The sequence below is a fragment of the Elephantulus edwardii genome, unplaced genomic scaffold (assembly GCF_000299155.1).
Source record: "Elephantulus edwardii isolate Elephantulus edwardi_28Jun2011 unplaced genomic scaffold, EleEdw1.0 scaffold00110, whole genome shotgun sequence".
NCBI classification, from domain to species: domain Eukaryota; kingdom Metazoa; phylum Chordata; class Mammalia; order Macroscelidea; family Macroscelididae; genus Elephantulus; species Elephantulus edwardii.
In genome coordinates, this window is record NW_006399860.1 from 2,539,294 (window position 1) to 2,553,705 (window position 14,412).

The window sequence follows — 14,412 nt, forward strand, 5'->3', positions numbered from 1 at the left end:
CTCAATCCATGTTGGAGGCTGCAGTCCTTGACCCTCTGCAGCAGGTGCTTCAGGTCCTCTTCAGTTTCAGCAAGCAGGGTTGTGTCATCTACATAATGCAGATTGTTGATAGATCATCCACAAATCTTGACCCCACATTTCTCCTCATAGAGCCCAGCCTCCCGGATGATCTGTTGTGCATACAGGTTGAAAAGGTATGGAGATAGAATGCATCCCTGGCGTATGCCCTTCCCAGTTTTGAACCATGCAGTGTTCCCGTGCTCTGTTCTGATGACTGCCTCTTGTCCCAAGTATAAGTTTCACTTTAGAACTATCAGGTGTTCTGGGATTTCCATTCTTCTCAAAGTCAGCCACAGTTTGTTATGATCCACACAGTCAAATGCTTTTGCACAGTCAATGAAACACAGATAGACATTCCTCTGGTATTCCCTGCTTTCATCTAAGATCCATCTAACATCAGCTACAATATCCCTAGTACCACGACCCCTTCTAAACTCAGCCTGGACTTCTGGCAGTTCTCTGCTGATGTGCTGTTCCAGTTGTCCTTGGATAATCTTCAGTAGAATCTTGCTTGCATGTGAAATCAGTGAGATTGTTCTATAGTTTCCACACTCTGTTGGGCCACCTTTCTTTGGGATGGGGACAAATATAGATCTCTTCCAGTCCGTTGGCCAAGTGGTTGTTCTCCAGATTTCTTGGCACAACTTGGTGAGCACGTCCAGGGCATCATCTGTTAGCTGAAATATGTCAACTGGTATACCATCTATTCCTGGGGCCTTATATTTTGCCATTTCCTTCAAAGCAGCCTGAACTTCTTCTTTCATCACCATAGGCTCTTGCTCATATATTTTTTCATAAAATTCTTCTGTGTCTGCCAATTCCTTCTGATACAGTGATTCAGTAAATTCTTTCCATCTTTTTAAATTCATATTATTCCAGTAAGTATTTTTTGTATGTCTTGTTGCTTAATGTCCACAAATCAGTGTACTAAATTGGTGTCTTCAAAGTTGTCATTATGCTCTGACATTTGCCATTTGAGTTTATGACAATTTCTGAGCAAGTCAGAAAATTCACTCACATGAGAACCAACATCCGTAGTTACAGAACAAATATTGTAAAACAACAGATTTCTTTAAAATTGGGTACACAGTATTTTCTCCAGTTTGCTTTTGATTTGTTGTGGTTTTTTTTTTTTAATTTGGGTTTTTTTTTTTATTTTTCACAGACTTGTGTGTTTTTCTTTCACCTAATTAATTAACAGTGTCAATAGATGTATTTGACCATCTTCTGTGAACTAAGTATTAATTTCTAGAACATATAGACTCAAATCTACAGGCAACATCTATTTTAGAGAGAGAGAATATTCAACTTTCTAGATTGTTATGTATCTTGGAGCTAAATTTTAAGGACAAGAGAAATATCACTTCTTCAAAGTTTCCTGAGTTAGTTGAAAAAGTTTACTGGTTGAGCTATAATTGAATTTACATTTTTATAGTAGCCTGTATATTTAATTAGGAAGGAGGAGTGGCATCCTCTTCCATAATAGCTTGCCTCTGGAAACCCTATGAGCCTGGAGAGAGGATCAAAGGCAACCAAGCGTGGAGGACTCTCCATAGGGTCGCTATGAGTCGCCTGCGACTCGACGACACTTAACAACAACAACAACAACATATTTAATTAACTCAAATAAAACAACTGTTAATAATAACTAGTTCAACATATATATTGAATTTTTTTGGGTCCAATTTTACTTTAAGAAGTCTGGAAAAAACTCCTCTAATGTGTTTTTGTAGCTTATTTTTAAAGAAAAAAACAAACAACATTAAAAAACCTCAAACTCATTGCCGTTGAGTTGGAACTGACTCATAGCTGGCTCTCTCCAGTGGGTTTTCAGAGTCTGTATATATTGCATAGGAATAGGAGTAGACGTTGCATCTTTCTTCTGCAGAGCCACTGTGGATTACAACTGCCAGAAAGGCACCTTTTTAGGAACAATTGCTTCAGTCTTTTTTGCCCTCTGATTTTGCAATATATTGTATCCATTCTTATGGCAATGCCTCTCTAAATTATTTGCATAGTCTCCAACCATAAGTATATTGAATATTCAATGCTTGCTTTTATTTTCAATAGTTTTATCCTTGAAAAATTATCAATGTAGATTTTCCCAGATTTGTCCTATACTAGAAATCAAGAGAAAAGAAAATAAACATTGCAGCATTCATTATACTCACCACATTATATCATAATAAAAATAAGCCTTGGACTTCGATAACAGAAAGAAAATAGTATAAGTAAGTACATTTCTAGAAAAAAAATAGAGCCCATTGAATGGTAAAATGCTTCTGGCCATGTACTGCTAGTATATTAGGACAATTAGAATACTTCTATTCTCTCTTCTTCATAACATTTGTTTAGATTATTTATCAGCCTTTGGGAAAAAAAATTCATACCTGTCTCGCTGATACCGATAAGTTGTTTTCAGTAGACTAATGGTATTTCATAATTCAAGCATTTTCTTCCTGCAAGTTGCTGATGTATGTTAACATTCCAATATAAAGTAAAAAAGCAAGCATAAAATAGAAACATCTAGGTCTGAAGTATGCCATTGTTGTTGTTAGTTGCCGTTGAGTAAAGTATGTCTCATAATGACCCCGTGGACAACAGATCCGAACCCTGACCTTGCCTGTGCTATTCTCATTTCAGACATGCTTAAACCCATTGCCGCAGTTACTGTGTCAATTCAGTTGGTTGAGGGTCTTCCTCTCTTTGCTGACCCTCCACCTTTCTAACCATGATGTCCCTCTCCAAGAAATAAACCTTTCCTAGCAACATGCACAAAGATGAAGTTTTGTCACCTTCGTCTCCAAGGCGCACTCTGGCTGCACTTTCTCCAAGGCATGTCTGCTTGTTCTTTTGGCAGCCCGTGGGATATTCAGTATTCTTCTCCAATACTACAACTCAAAGGCATCTATCAAGTCTTCCTCTCTCATCCTTATTCACTGTCCAGCTATCAGATTTGACTAGAGATTAAAGAAAAAAAAATGGAATCATCAATATATATGGCTATTTTCCATTTATTTAGTTTAAATACTATACTTAAAATGTTAATAATGTACTTTAATATGTTTCTACTCATCTGATAAATTTCTGTTCATGTGAAAATATGTTCAGAACTCAGTGCAGTTTAACTGACTCAGATTTCTGATTTTGAGGGTTCTTAGTGAATGTTTCTCACAGGCTCAATAGGCGTACATTCTTTATTATGAGAAAGGCTTAGAGTGGAAATAGTGAACTCTTATGTTGTTATAGTCATCGTTACACTGTGGCTGTGTAACAGAACTTGCTGAAGCAATGAACTGCCTTACCAGCCACATACCAGGGAAACATTCAGCACACATGGATTGTTTGTTAAGTATTGTTGAATTGATGACAATTCATAGCGACACCATGAACAGATCAAAACTTTGTCTTGTTTTACTCTACCCTCATGATTTCCAGCATATTCAAGCCCACTATTGCAATCACTGTCAATCATCTTTTGAGTCCATCTTTTACTGACCTTTCCTAGTTGTTGTTGTTAAGTGCCATAGAGTCATAGAAAACTCATAGTGACCCTACAAATGAAAGGTCTGAACACTTATATAACTTTCATCATTTCTCCATGTTCATAGAGTTTCTGGAGGCAAGCTATTTTGGAAGTGGAAGCCACTCCTGCTTCCAAGCTTGTTTTAATCGGAGAGCTCCATCAAACGCTTGTCCACCTTGGGTAACCCAAAGTATGTGAGATGAAGTTTCACCGTCCTTGCTTAAGAGGAACAGCCTGCCTACACTTCCTCTAATACTGATTGGTTTGTTCTTTGGCAGTCTATATACTTAATACTCTTCACTAGTACTTGTATCTAGAATTCAAAGATACACATTTTTCTTTCTTCCAAAGAAAGGAATCTTCCTTATTCATTGTCCAACTTTCAAATGCATAGGAAGCAATTAAAAATACCATGGCTTGGAGCTCACATACCTTAGTCTTTAAACTGACATTTTTTTTTTTTTTTTAGCACTTTGGAGAGATTCTTCACAGTATTTTTTTAAAGCAATCCTTTGATTTCCTGACTCTGAAAGCCACATGGATTGTCAAATGGTCTTATTCCAACTTAAAATTTGGTTTCTTTTCCCAACTTAAAAGTTTTTATTGAAACAAAACTGGTAGAAAGCTAAACAGTTTCCAAGTTCATTTCAGGTCTAGAAAAACATTTTCTTCTTTAATTCTGATTGTAGTTTCACTCCAGAGTTTGATAGTTATTTGGTTTGGCTATTGGTTTTGTTTCAGTTCAACATCTTGTCCTGTTTCACAGAGACAGTTGCAAACCATCCCCTTAGGGTGAAGTGGGGAGCTCTAACCACATCACGTGCAAGGAAGTGTTTTATAAAGTCCCAAACAAACATGAGAGAGCTCTGGTAATCTAGTGACTATGAAGCTGCATTGTGAACAAAAAGGCAGGTTGTTCAAATCCCCCAGCTCCTCAGTGGCTGAAAGATGGACAATCTCTTCTCGTGTGATTTACTTCCTCAGAACACCAGTTATGAGTCAGTCAACAGTTGCCTGACTTGACCCACAAATACCACTAAGCATGAGCTTTTATAATGTTGTTGTTTTGTGCTGTCAAGTTGCCTGCAATTTGTAGTGACCCTATGTACAACCATGCAGAACCCTGTTTTATCCTGAGACAATCTTATTGTCTCTGACACACATACCCTCATGACCCCAGTTGCTGGGTCAATCCTTCTCATCGAGGGTCTTCCTCTCTTGGGCTGTCCTTCCACTTTCCTAAGCATAATGGCCCTCTCCAGGGACTTTATAATGTTAGCATTTGGAAATTATTTGTAAATGACGCACAGAGTCCTTTTGTGAGAGACCAAGGCCTACAGGACTGGGAAACTGAGGTTCTGAGAAGTTGAGCCAAGTACCTGATGTTTCTTTTTAAAGATGGTGAAGCTGCTGTTAGAATACAATTTCTGCACTCCCACGCCAGATTCTTTACAGAATCCAAGAACTGCAGTTACAGAGTGATTAAATGCCATTCTGGAATCACAAAGGAAGGATGGGTTAAGACCATTCAGTATCTTCGTATGAGTAAAACTAGATGCATATTACAGTACGTGGCTACTGTAAAAACTCCGAGGTATTTGTATGAAAAATCCCAAGAGAACCCTGGAGGGAAAGGGAAGGAGGGTTTCACTCTGTCATGAGATTGCTGTGACTTAAAAATTAGCTTGAGACAAAACAACCATAGAGGACACGGAAGTGCCTATATAATTAAACCACATCATACCCTGTGTGATGGGCACAGTCCAGTAATTTAGATGTTTTCTGTAACTGCTCAAGTAATTTAGACTCATAGCAGCCTCACATGACAAAGTAGAACTGCTCCACAGGGATTTTCTACACTATATTCTTTACAGAAGGAGCTCCTGTGTCACAGTATGTAACATGTCAGACTGCAAATCAAAAAGTCATCAGTTCAAATCCACCAGCCACTTTATGGGAGGAAGATGGACAATCTTCTCCCATAACAGCATCCCCCAGAGTAGACTGCTATTGACACTGGAGTTCTGTTTTGGCCATAAACAAAGAAAGAGAAGATTTCTAGAAAGTAGAGGTTCTCTTTTTCAGGAGGCATGATCTCCCCTGAAATAATGCACCACGGTGCATCTGGCTGAACATATAAGCTCTGTGTCACCTCATTGGTGCCCTCTGTAGAGAGAGAAATGAGAATACAGATGCTAAACCGATGTACAAGAAGACAACAAGAACCGAGTCTTTGCACAGTTGCTCAGTGGCTCTGTAACATGGAGAAAGGGGCAGTTTGGGCACTACTGGGGGTAAGGGGAAGAAGTAGATTATTGTATATTTTGGAAAAATCAAGTGCACTGCAAAGTTGATGATCTTTGGCAACAGGAAACTGGCTATTATTTCTGGAGAAAATTTTCCTCTTCAAATGAAGAATTTATCTATTTCACATATTTCCCTACTTATGCAAAGAGTTTTCTAAAAAATAAATACTTTGGTGTATGTGTCCATACATCTTTTCTTGGCCAGGACCTGTGATAAGAGCTATTAGCCAGGAAGTTCTGTAGGGGAAACCTGCAGGATAGAGGATTTATCCTTGATAAACATTTGTATATTTCTTCCCATTATTACCCCAATGCCAAAGATTTGTCTTTGAGCTAATTAACCACTGAATTTTTTTTCTAGATCATGATTTCAGGTCTGAATGAGGTCTCCCAAAGATCATGAACATTACCTACTCCACTAACCAAGTTTTCTCAGATCCATGGCAACTCCACAGTCTACAGAATGAAGCAGGCTTCATCTTCATATCTTCATGCTTGTTGAGCCCATTACTGTATCTCTTCCAGCACTACTGTTCTGTCATGTTCCTTGGGATTTTCACTGGCAAATTTCCTGAATTCTTTCTTCTTAGTCCACCTTGGTTTGAATGTTCTACCAGAGGCAACGCTGGTAGTTTTGGAAGTATTGGTGGTTTGAGTGTCTAAGGTTTATCATTCAGATATTTTCCTCTAGCTAGTGACTGACTGTATATTTTGTGCTAAAATAATTATTATATTAAGGAGAAAGAACTAGAATGAGATCCAAGGCCCACCCACTAGAGGCTTATATAAGCTCATGTGACCTCAGCTCCAGGAGTCTTTTTTTTTTTTTTTTTTTTTTTTTTTTTTTTTTTTTGAGAAGCTCAAGGGCCTGGGCCATAGCTTTCAGCTACTCACCAGTCTCTACATCACCAGCCTGCACGAGCTACAGTCTCCATCCAGCTGTGCCATAACCTACAGGCTACCAGATCCTAGCCACCAATTTCTCCAAAACCAGTCTGCTACCTATGGTCAGATGAGTCTTTTCCTGAGTGGGTCTGTCTCTGGAGAACTTCTGGCAAATCATTGAACCCAAGAAACATAAAGAAGCAAGTAAATTGAGAAAAGGAGGAGTTATTAATGTCAGGAATCATGGATTTATACAGCAGGTCAAGTATTTGGGACTATATTGACCCGAGATTTCTTATAGTTTGCTATTAGTCTTAGCAGGACAAATTACTAAAACAGGCAGCACGTCTTCTAGCAATATGCAAGGCGCCACAGTATGGCAAATCACAACAACCTAAATCCTTATAAAGAAGCCCTTTGCAATGAGTAGCATGTCAAGCTGTTAACTATAAGGTTGGGGGTTTGAATCCACCAGCTGCTCGAGGTAGAGAAGATGGAGCAGTCGCCTCTCATTAATATTTATAGCCTTGGAAGCACGAAAGCAGTCGCTGTGAATTGGAATCTATGATTGAAGTTGTGTGGGTTAACTGCTTATAAGCATTCTACAAAGTTTCAACTGCGGCAAAGTGTTGATCCAAAGCACGGAGTGTAGTAAAGGCGGGATGATAGTAAGAAGCATCACATGTCATAAATTCAAACCAACTCTTTGAAATATCATTTCAATATGAAAAAGATTTTTTTATTTCCTTGAAGAATTTTCTTTTGAAAGCACACGAAATCCTGTATGTTCTTTGTGAATAACAATTTCTTAATCTCATTCTTTTTATTCCTTTGTTTCAAACAACTGTTTCTCTTCAATCTTTCATCCAGACAGATGGCCTCTGTTATGTACAGTAGCTTCTATCCTCTGTGTTGCTATGCAACAAAATGCATCCTATCTGCGTCCTTTCTCTGTTGTATCTCGTTTCCGTTCAACAACTCAAAATAACTAGCCGAGTGCTTCAACATGCTACTTCCTCCTTTCTACAGAGTTGAATATCTATCAAGTATCTTCCGGGGCTTCCTATCTCTTCCTGTTACAGCCTTGAAAAAAGAATGTGTTTGCCCTAAATTGATTTTCCTCATCACTTCCTATTTACATCAGCCCACTCAGTGCTAAGGCAGGCAAAACGCACATCAATGAGTCATGCAGCTGTTGGCACGTAGGGGGAAAAATGTGTCAGCCAATTGTATGATGTTTGAAACCAAGATTTTTATTGTTGTCAGGTGTGGGGTTCCTGTTTGTCCTTTTTATCATGCTTTTATTTCCCGACTCATGTAAGAATGTAAAAGATAAAAAAATTAAAAATAACATACAAAGCAAACGTACAAAGCAAATGTCCTCATTTCTAACTTGTGAGAAAGTATGATAAATTTAATAAATCTTGCCAAATAAGAGGCCAGCAAAATATGTGCAAATATTCTGCATTTTATATGAGAAATTAAAAATTTAGAGACCACCACTCCAACAAACAGTAACAAGAACAAAAGAAAACCAGAAAGAAAAGAAGTCTTTAAGACTATAGGTCATTTTTCCTTTCTTGTTTAAGCACAAGAAAATGAGAGTCATTTATGTCAAAACTCATTTCATGCCTTCTGAATTCATGCCATTTTCCCCCCTTACTCATAGCAGTTAAAAATCTTAAGTAGTTAGACTAAAGATGACCCACCTAAGTAGTCAGTGGGTAGAAGATGAAGGAAGGTAGACACATTCTGCTTAGATTTACTGGGGGAAAATAGTGTTATCGCTCTTTACTCTTTAGTAATTACAAATTCCAAAGTAAACTCTAGTTTCAAGTGAAAAGTGTGCATGCATTTGAAAATTCAGAGAAAAGGATGCTATTTACATGGATGTTGTATTTCTTCATTAAAAAATTAAGTTGCTTAAGCATTGTATGACCTGCTACAAGATGTGAAACTCACAATAAGCTAGTGGCTTCTAACTGCATAGCTTCAGGATTACAGTGTAGCTTCTTCCTGCCACTAGGTCATCAGAGCTCCACATAAAAAAAAGATATTCAAACTTGTTGCTGTTGAGTTCTTTCTGACTCATAATGACCTTACTGTTACAGAGCCACACTATCTCTTCTTTTTTTTTTTTTCTTCTGTAATTTCTAAAGAAGTAGATTGGTAGGTTTTATTTTGATGATGCCACTGGTTGAATTTGAACCACCAACCTTTTTTCTTTCTTTCTTTCTTTCTTTCTTTCTTTCTCTCTCTCTCTCTCTCTCTCTCTCTCTCTCTCTCTCTCTCTTTTCCTCTCTTTTTATAATTTACAAAATTTGAATACATTGTTTTCAAGAACAAATTCTTTAAATTTCCCTCACCCTCCCGCCCATCAAATTGTACAACCCCATGGTTGATCCCTCCACCCCCTATACATCCTCATCCCTCTGCTTCCACCCTCTCCCACCCCTCCAGGATCCTTATTCTCATTTTACAATAAGGGTTTATACAAAATTTATCTTCGTGAGATTGATTTAATTTACCCAGCATAATGCATTCCAATCTCTCCCGAGTTAGGTAATAATTTACAAAATCATTGCTCTTGCGTGCTGCATATTTTTCCATTGTGTGAATGTACGATAATTTCTCAATCCATTCATTTGTGGTTGGACATTTAGGCTGTTTCCATGTTCTTGTGATGGGGAATAATGCTGTTATGAACATTAGTGTACAAATCTCCATTTGTGCCTCGGTTCTCATATTCTCAGGGTATATTCCAAGTAGTGGAACAGCTGGGTCATATGGAATTTCTATGTTCAGCTTTTTGAGGAAGCACCAAACTACCTTCCAGGATCACCAAGCTTTTGTTCAGTAGCTGAGGGCAAACTCTTTGTGCTACCCCAAACCTGTTGTTGTCAAGTCAATTCTGATTTATGGTGACCCTGAGGATGGAGGGGATTGAGATTACCACGCAGGAATTTAAAAGCTCCAGTCTTTATAGAAGTAGACTGCTACATCTTTCTATAGAGTTGCTGGTGAGTTTAAATTAACCTTTCAGCTGGCAACCAAGCTGAAATCTTTTTTGTACTACCAAGGGACTGATAATTGCTATAAATTGAATTAAAATGAAGGTCTTTTTTGCCTTAAATTTATGTAAGTTTTATGAATTTATGTGTATTATTTGAAGGTGGACTGTTAATCAATCTATATGTAGGATAGATCATCCTCAAGCCTGGGCTATATCATGAAGAATGTGACAGCAGGATTGGAGGAAGACTCATCAATAGCTTGTGTTATGCAGGTGACAGAACGTTGCTTCCTAAAACTGAAGTGGACCTGAGATATTTGCTAAAAAAGGTCAAGGACTGCAGCGTTCAATATGGATTGAAGCTCAACATCAAGAAAATAAAAATTCTTACCACTGGGCCAATTGGCACCACCATGACAGATGGTGAAGAGATTGAGATTATTAATAGCTTCAGCTTGTTTGGCTCCACAATCAACACTCTTGGTACAAGCAGTCAGGAAACCAAAAGATGAATTGTATTGGGGAAATCTGCTGTAAGCGACCTCACCAGAATACTGAAGAGCAATGATGTCAGTCTACAGACTAAGGTGCACCTGATTTAGGCCATAGTCTTCACAATTACTTGCTATGCTTCAGAAAGCTGAACAGTGATTAAGGATGATAGACGAATGGATACCTTTGACTTGTGGTGCTGGAGAAGAGTATTGAGTATACTATGGACTGCCAGGAGAGCAAACAGGTCTATCTTGGAGAGGGTGAAACCAGACTGCTTCTTGGAAGCAAGGATTTTGAAGCTCTTTTGGATCTGACATACTTTGGACTTTTTCAAAGAGGTCCTTGCAGAAGGATATCATGCTTGGAAGAGTGGAGGGACAGTGCAAGAGAGGAAGACCCTGAACGAGATGGAGTGACACAATAATTGGAGTAATGAGGGTAGTTTCAGAGAAGATAAAATTGACTCAGAATAGAGCAGAGTTGAGAGCTGTTGTACACAGGGTCACTGAGTTGGAGTCGACTCCATGGAACATGACAACAACTTAAGGCTAGCATTCTCTGTTTAGCCATCCCCCATCTCTTTGATTGGGTTAGGTGAATGAACTTCTCTCCTCTCCATACTGTTCTTTTCTTTTTTTTCCCCCTTTAAAAAAAAGATGTAGGGTTGTTTTTAAAAATTTATTTTTAATTGTTGTGTACTGTTGAATCAGATCCAACTGGCACAGGTGAAGATTGCCCCTCCTTCTCCAGTAGAGCATCTAGTGGATTCAAACTACACGCCTTAGGGATTGCAGCACAGCTTCTTGCCACTAGGTCACCAGTTCTCCCTCTCCATATTGTTTTTATGTTTACTTTTACTAGATATGTGTTGGCCTCTTGCATGAAAAAGTTTCTAACAGCACACACCAACAGTTATCAGTACAGATGATAATTGTGGCCGGGTCCATACTTCGTTACTTATCTAATCATTCAGAACACTGTGAATTATTTTTTAGACCTTGTTGCTTTTATAGAGACCACAAGAGCAGCTAAGAAACATTGACGGGTCGAGTTTCACAGTATTCTTCATTTGAGGTTACTGTGGTCTCTTGTTACTGACAGGATTTTATCGGTGTTGCCACACCACCAACTGCATACCTTCAAATATTTTGTACTTGAGCCAGGACAAAATGATGCATTCATTGACTTAAAGGGCATCAGTGTTAGACGGGCCCCTATTGAGATAGGCTTTAGAATGGAGGTGCGTCTTTATCTTTACAAATTAAATTTAGAAAAATGAATACAAATTTATGTGAACCACTTGTTCTCTGAGTTTCAAGCCCACAAGTGCTCTTCCATGTGATGCTAGAAGTAAGAATTTAAATTAGTAAAGAAGAAGTGATAAATATGATGGTTCGTGATGATCCTGCTTTGTGGAAAATCCTGACATTATTTTTTAGGTTGATCATAGGAAAAAATAATTTAAGAACTTCAAACTCATTGCCCTTAATTAAAAACCTTCAGATTGAACATCCAGAGGGTTTTTGGAGTCTAAGTTCTTTTCCTCTGGAGGAACCATTGGTGGAGTCAAATCAGCAGAGGCACTGTCTTTGGGTCATCAGCACAATTTCCTATGCCACCAGTTGTTATGTTGTTGTTAGATGCTGTTGAGTTGACTATGACTCATAGTGACCCTATGAACAACACATCTGAACCCTATCCTATCCTGTGCTTCCTCACACTTCCTGACACACTTGCACCCATTGCAGCAGTCACCATGTCAATCCACCTGATCAAGTGCCTTCCTCTCCTTTGCCAACCCTCTACTTTTCCTAGCTTCATGTCCCTCTCCAAGAAATAGACCCTCCTAACAACATGCCTAAAGTGTGTGAAGTACAGCCTCATTACCTTTGCCTCTAAAGAGCACTATGGCTACACCCTCTCCAACATATATTTGTTTGTTCTTTTGGCAGTCCATGGGATGTTCGGTGCTCTTCTCCAATACCACGGCTGAAAGGTATCAATTCTTCTTCTGTCATTCTTATTCATTGTCTAGGTCTCAGATGCATAGCAAGTGATCTGAAAAACCATGACCTGAGTCAGACATGCCTTAATCTGCATAGTTTATGCTTTATTGATTATACAAAAGCATTTGACTGTGTGGGTTATAACAAGTGATGGCTAATATTGAGAAGAATGGGAATCTCAGAGCACTTAATTGTGCTCATGTGAAACCAATACCTAGACCAGGAGGGTATTGTGCAAACAGAATAAGGGAACCCTACAAGGTTTAAAATTAAGAACACATTAGGAGTTAGGAATGCATCAGGGTTGTATTTTCTCTCCATACTTACTCAATCTGTACGCTGAGAAAATTATTTGATAAACTGGGCTCTATTAGGAGGAGTGTGGCATTAGGATTAGAGGGAGACTCATCAATAACCTCTGTTATGCAAATTACACAACCTTGTTTGCTGAAAGTGTGGAGGACTTGAAACACTTGTTGCAGAAGATCAAAGAATACAGACTTCAATATGGATTGCATCTCAGTGTCATGAAAACAAAGATTGTTACCACTGGACCAGTACAACATGATTAATGGAGAAAAGATTGAAATCACTTCATCTTACTTGGATCTATCTTACTTGGATCTACAATTAATAGTGTTGGTATCAGCAGTCAGGAAATCAAGAGATGCATTGCACTAGGAAGGTCTACAGTTAGGAACATATCTACAGTATTATTGAGGAGTAATGATAATAAGTAATAGAGCATCTATTAAAAAATAAAAATTGAAGAGTGTGTGTATGTGCATGAAACAGTAAATTGAAAATTGATAATGTGGAGAAGTGAGAAGAAAGTTATAAAAATTTTTAAAAAGCAAAAACCCCCACAATTTTAGCTCATTTTTCAACATAGTGGAAAAAAAATACTGCATTATATATATCAGCTTTGTTTTACCTATAGTTTCTAAGAAAAAAAATAGGTAAAACCTTTTTCTATTAACTGTATAAAGATGAAAAACCATGTTTAAAAATTTCTTATTACAAAATTCTTCTCCAGCTCTCTTTGTACGCTGTGCTTGCAGGTGTCTCTTCTGATTTGTATTATACTGAGGGGGAAAAATGATTAATTGATTCAAAAGAAAGAAGAGGCTCTACCTTCCAACTTCCTTCTGCTCTGGAAGCTTAGGAACATTTAGTTCACTTTCATCATTTTAGTATTTCATCATATCACTGTGAATTACCACTCTTAAAAATTCCTTTCTCTCCTGAACATGTTGCATAGTTTAGGCTAGATAGTGAAGCCGCAGAATACAAACCACAGGCAGATTGGCACTCAAGACCACAGGGGACAGCAGCCAAAAGCAGTGAGGCAACATTGTCCCTGCAGCAACTCCAGTTCCTTTAGAAGAAGTCTATGTGTTTTACAGGAACAAAGATCTTTCCTTTTTTCCTACCCAAAGCAGCATAAATTATGGGGACCTTTCAGGATAGGAGAAGTAAATGGAAGTGGTGTGTGTTTCTCAGAAGTCCATGGAAATTGGCTCAGAGATTAATGTCAAAATAACTCTCTTCCATTTGAATTATTGTTGTTGTGTGTCATGGAGTCATAGTTGGTCTCTCCAGTGGGTTTTCAGAGGCAGTAAATCACACTGGAGGAAACTACCTGTTCTTCTTCCTCTGAGCAGGTGGTGGATTCAAACTACTTGCCCTTGGGATTGTAGCACAGCCTCTTACCACTAGGCTATCAGAGCTCCCTGTTAAATAGTGAAGGATTATTTCTTTTAACACAAGGGTAAAGCATGTTCTTTGTCAAAATCCTAAAAAAAAAGGAAATAAATAAAAGATAAGCTAAGAACTTTAATCACATAGATTTTAATTTCGTCATTGTCCTTCCTGTGGTGTATAGTTTTCTATCTGCCCCTCCCTCAATTTATCATGCTATTATTATGAATTCTAAATCCTGGTTCCCTGTAACTGCAAACTAAGTTGTTGGTGTGAGTCACCTTTGTGTCTGATTCTCTTGGTTCATTGTATGCACAAAGGAAAAAAAAAAGATGTATGGTCCGCATGACCAGTTGTGGATGAAACCATTGTGATCCAGAGGATTTACACTCGCTGATTTTTTTGGAAGGAAACCACCAA